Below are 6,215 nucleotides of genomic sequence, written 5' to 3'. Positions count from 1 at the left end.
GAGATATGTCACGAAAAATAGTTAATAAATAACATTTCCCACATGTCTACTTTACATCAGCACAATTTTGGAAACAAATTTTTTTTTTGTTAGGGAGTTATAAGGGTTAAAAGTTGACCAGCAATTTCTCATTTTTACAACACCATTTTTTTTTAGGGACCACATCACATTTGAAGTCATTTTGAGGGGTCTATATGATAGAAAATAATGAAGTGTGACACCATTCTAAAAACTACACCCCCCAAGGTTCTCAAAAACACATTCAAGAAGTTTATTAACCCTTTACGTGCTTCACAGGAACTGAAACAATGTGGAAGGAAAAAATGAACATTTAACTTTTTTTTGCAAACATCTTAATTCAGAACCATTTTTTTTATTTTCACAAGTGTAAAAACAGAAAGGTAACCATAAATTTTGTTATGCAATTTCTCCTGAATACGCCAATACCCCATATGTGGGGGTAAACCACTTTTTGGGCGCACCGCAGAACTTAGAAGTGAAGGAGCGCCGTTTGACTTTTTGAATGCAGAATTGGCTGGAATTGAGATCGGACACCATGCCACGTTTAGAGAGCCCCTGATGTGCCTAAACAGTGGAAACCCCCCACAAGTGACACCATTTTGGAAACTAGACCCCTTAAGGAACTTATCTAGATGTGTGGTGAGCACTTTGAACCCCCAAGTGCTTCACAGAAGTTTATAACGTAGAGCCGTGAAAATAAAAAATCGCTTTTGTTTACACAAAAATGATCTTTTCGCCCACAAATTTTTATTTTTACAAGGGTAACAGGAGAAATTAGACCACAAAAGTTGTTGTGCGATTTCTCCTGAATACGTCGATACCCCATATGTGAGGGTAAACCACTGTTTGGGCGCACCGCAGAGCTTGGAAGTGAAGGAGCGCCGTTTTACTTTTTCAATGTAGAATTGGCTGGAATTGAGATTGGACGCCATGTCGCGTTTGGAGAGCCCCTGATGTGCCTAAACAGTAGAAATCCCCCACAAGTGACCCCATTTTGGAAACTAGACCCCCCATGGAACTTATCTAGATGTGTGGTGAGAACTTTGAATGCCCAAGTGCTTCACAGAAGTTTATAATGCAGAGTTGTGAAAATAAAAAATATTTTTTTTTTCCACAAAAAAGATTTTTTAGCCCCCAAGTTTTTATTTTCACAAGGGTAACAGGAGAAATTGGACCACTAAAGCTGTTGTCCAATTTATCCTGAGTATGCTGATGCCCCATATGTGGGGGTAAACCACTGGGCGCACGGCAGAGCTCGGAAGGGAAGGAGCACCGTTTTGGAATGCAGACTTAGATAGAATGGTCTGTGGGCGTTATGTTGCGTTTGCAGAGCCCCTGATGTACCTAAACAGTAGTAACCCCCCACAAGTGACCCCGTTTTGGAAACTAGACCCCCCCAAGGAACTTATATAGATGTGTGGTGAGAACTTTGAATGCCCAAGTGCTTCACAGAAGTTTATAATGCAGAGTCATAAAAAAATATATATATATATTTTTCCACAAAAAGGATTTTGTAGCCCCCAAGTTTTTATTTTCACAGGGGTAACAAGAGAAATTGGACCCCAGAAGTTGTTGTCCAATTTATCCCGAGTATGCTGATGCCAAATATGTGGGGGTAACCCACTGTTTGGGCGCACGGCAGAGCTCAGAAGGGAGGGAGCACCATTTGACTTTTTGAGCGCAAAATTGGCTGTCGTGTTTGGAGACCCCCAGATGTACCTAAACAGTGGAAACCCCCCAATTCTAGCTCCAACCCGATCCATAATCCTAATCACTAACCCTAACGATAATCCCAACCCTTACCCCAAAACAACCCTAATGTCAACCCTAACCATAACCCTAATCAAAACCCTAAATCCAACACACCCCTAATCCTAATCTCAACACTAACCTCAAACCTAACCCTAATCCCAATACACCCCTAATCACAACCCTAACCTTAAGCCTAATCCCAAACCTAACCCTAATCCCAGGCGTAACCCTAATGCCAACCCTAACCCCAATACCAACCCTAATCCAAACCCTAACCCTAATCCCAACTCTAACCCTAACTTTAGCCCCAACCCTAACCCTAGCCCTAAGGCTACTTTCACACTTGCGTCGTTTGGCATCCGTCGCAATCCGTCATTTTGGACAAGAAACGGATCCTGCAAATGTGCCCGCAGGATGCGTTTTTTGCCCATAGACTTGTATTGCCGACGGATCGTGACGGATGGCCACACGTCGCGTCCGTAGTGCACTGGATCAGTGTTTTGGCGGACCGTCAGCACAAAAAAAGTTCAATGTAACGTTTTTTTGTACGTCGCATCCGCCATTTCTGACCGCGCTTGCGTGGCCGTAACTCCGCCCTCTCCTCCCCAGGACATAGATTGGGCAGCGGATGCGTTGAAAAACGACATCCGCTGCCCACGTTGTGCACAATTTTCACAACGTGCGCCGGTATGTCGGGCCGATGCATTGCGACGGCCCCGTACCGACGTAAGTGTGAAAGAAGCCTAACCCTAAATTTAGCGCCAACCCTAACTCTAAATTTAGCCCCAACCCTAACCCTAAATTTAGCCCTAACCCTAACCCTAACCCTAGCCCTACCCCTAACCCTAGCCCTACCCCTAATTTTAGCCCCAACTGCTCTTCTCCTGCCGGCCGGCAGATGGAGACAGATGGCGGGCGCACTGCACATGTGCCCGCCATTTTCTTTTGCCCAGAAGATGCCGGCGGCCAGGAGGAGCAGCAGGAGGATCCAGGGACACAGGTGAGTATGATAGGGTCCCCGAATCCCCCTATTTCTCTGTCCTCTGATGTGCGATCACATCAGAGGACAGAGAATTACACTTAGCTTTTTTTTTTTTTTTGCGGTCGCCGGTAAACAGTTAATTACCGGCGATCGCAAAACAGGGGTCGCTAAAACCGACTCCCGATCATGCTCTTTGGGGTCTCGGCTACCCCCGGCAGCCGAGACCCCAAAGATTCTCGCGGGGCCGGCCGGCGGGCGCACTGCGCATGCGCCAGCCATTTTCAAGATGGCGGCGCCCACCGGGAGCCACGAGGACCATCGGGGGAGATAGGTAAGTATTGGGGGGCTACCTGGGACCCCTTTTCTCTATCCTCCGATGTGCGATCACATCGGAGGATAGAGAAATTAAAAAGAGATCGCGTTTTTTTTTGCGATCGCCGGTAAACGGTTAATTACCGGCGATCGCAAATGCGGGGTGGGTTTAAAAAAACCCCGAATCATGTTCTCTGGGGTCTCGGCTAACCCCGGCAGCCAAGACCCCGGAGAAAATCCGACTCTGGGGGGCGCTATTTACTTTTTCCACAGCGCCGTTAATTAACGGCGCTGTGGGTTAAGTACCCTTAGCGACCGCCGTTAAGGGGTTAATCTGTCCAATTACTTTTGGTCCCTTTAAAAACAGGGTGGCACATGTTAAGAAGCTGAAACTCCAAAACCCTTCATTCAATTTTAATGTGGATACCCTCAAATGAAAGCTGAAAGTCTGAAATTCAACTGCATCTGAATTGTTTTGTTTAAATTTCTTTGTGGTATTGTCTATAACCAAAATTATAAAAAGTTTTCTCTGTCCAAATATATACGGACGTAACTGTATATATCTATCTATCTATCTGTATATATATATATACAGGTCCTTCTCAAAAAATTAGCATATAGTGTTAAATTTCATTATTTACCATAATGTAATGATTACAATTAAACTTTCATATATTATAGATTCATTATCCACCAACTGAAATTTGTCAGGTCTTTTATTGTTTTAATACTGATGATTTTGGCATACAACTCCTGATAACCCAAAAAACCTGTCTCAATAAATTAGCATATCAAGAAAAGGTTCTCTAAACGACCTATTACCCTAATCTTCTGAATCAACTAATTAACTCTAAACACATGCAAAAGATACCTGAGGCTTTTATAAACTCCCTGCCTGGTTCATTACTCAAAACCCCCATCATGGGTAAGACTAGCGACCTGACAGATGTCAAGAAGGCCATCATTGACACCCTCAAGCAAGAGGGTAAGACCCAGAAAGAAATTTCTCAACAAATAGGCTGTTCCCAGAGTGCTGTATCAAGGCACCTCAATGGTAAGTCTGTTGGAAGGAAACAATGTGGCAGAAAACGCTGTACAACGAGAAGAGGAGACCGGACCCTGAGGAAGATTGTGGAGAAGGACCGATTCCAGACCTTGGGGAACCTGAGGAAGCAGTGGACTGAGTCTGGTGTGGAAACATCCAGAGCCACCGTGCACAGGCGTGTGCAGGAAATGGGCTACAGGTGCCGCATTCCCCAGGTAAAGCCACTTTTGAACCATAAACAGCGGCAGAGGCGCCTGACCTGGGCTACAGAGAAGCAGCACTGGACTGTTGCTAAGTGGTCCCAAGTACTTTTTTCTGATGAAAGCAAATTTTGCATGTCATTCGGAAATCAAGGTGCCAGAGTCTGGAGGAAGACTGGGGAGAAGGAAATGCCAAAATGCCTGAAGTCCAGTGTCAAGTACCCACAGTCAGTGATGGTGTGGGGTGCCATGTCAGCTGCTGGTGTTGGTCCACTGTGTTTCATCAAGGGCAGGGTCAATGCAGCTAGCTATCAGGAGATTTTGGAGCACTTCATGCTTCCATCGGCTGAAATGCTTTATGGAGATGAAGATTTCATTTTTCAGCACGACCTGGCACCTGCTCACAGTGCCAAAACCACTGGTAAATGGTTTACTGACCATGGTATTACTGTGCTCAATTGGCCTGCCAACTCTCCTGACCTGAACCCCATAGAGAATCTGTGGGATATTGTGAAGAGAAAGTTGAGAGACGCAAGACCCAACACTCTGGATGAGCTTAAGGCCGCTATTGAAGCATCCTGGGCCTCCATAACATCTCAGCAGTGTCACAGGCTGATTGCCTCCATGCCACGCCGCATTGAAGCAGTCATTTCTGCCAAAGGATTCCCGACCAAGTATTGAGTGCATAACTGAACATTATTATTTGATGGTTTTTTTGTTTGTTATTAAAAAACACTTTTATTTGATTGGATGGGTGAAATATGCTAATTTATTGAGACAGGTTTTTTGGGTTATCAGGAGTTGTATGCCAAAATCATCAGTATTAAAACAATAAAAGACCTGACAAATTTCAGTTGGTGGATAATGAATCTATAATATATGAAAGTTTAATTGTAATCATTACATTATGGTAAATAATGAAATTTAACACTATATGCTAATTTTTTGAGAAGGACCTGTATATATATGTTTTACAATATTTGTACCTGCGCTTAGCCTAACCGAATACTATAGTAGACATACACGATGGGTGGTTACCTGGTTGGTAGAAGGTTAGTGGTGAGTCAGTCTATGGGCGTGTATGGCAAATCTGAGATTGCTTGTGTGAAGGGACTGGAATGGGAAGCGGTACACAAATAAATAACAATATCAAAATATATAGATAAGATCACAAGTACTGAGCCACTAGAAATAGGATAATATCAATAAAAGCAAAAGCAAAATAAAGTGAACTATATGGGACTATTAAGTACCTATATAGTGAATCACTTATGTAGAGCTATAAAACGGGGGGCTAGTGAACTAACACCCTGGGAAGTGCATAACCTGACGGAAGAAAAAAGGTCACTAATATATATCTGTGTCTCCAGTTAGTGCACTAGATACAAAACAAGTGGGGATCCGGTACTTGTCATGTAACTAATCATGGGAAGAAACCAGGTGGAGTTGTACTTAGAATGTCCGTACACTCTTAGCAATACTGGCAGACAAAGTCGTTGTACTTAGCTTAGGTAAGCGCTGTCTTTGGAAGTTCTCAGGCGGCTAGTGCAGGCGCCGTCCCGGCCGGTGACGGACGCTCGCACGGCCTGTGTTGAATCCTATGCGATGCTGTGCAGGACCTGCGGTGACGTTCGGGTCACGTGCTCGTTCATCACGTGGTGCCCCTAGTGGTGCTACGGTGCGCTGTGGGAGCCAAAAACAACGCGTTTCGGAAATACTTCGGTTTCCTTCATCAGGGTATTTATTTACCGACAAAGAAAACTTGATGCACTTAAACTTTTGACCTGCTGCATATCTGATATAGCAAATTAAAGCGGAAATATATCCATGTCTAATTGATTGCTGTAAGATGTGAACAAAGTAGAGTGCCCACATTTACTATAAATGTATTTAGACTAAATGT

The sequence above is a fragment of the Ranitomeya imitator genome, chromosome 1 (assembly GCF_032444005.1).
Source record: "Ranitomeya imitator isolate aRanImi1 chromosome 1, aRanImi1.pri, whole genome shotgun sequence".
Lineage (NCBI taxonomy): Eukaryota > Metazoa > Chordata > Amphibia > Anura > Dendrobatidae > Ranitomeya > Ranitomeya imitator.
Note: the sequence above shows the minus strand (reverse complement) of the source record.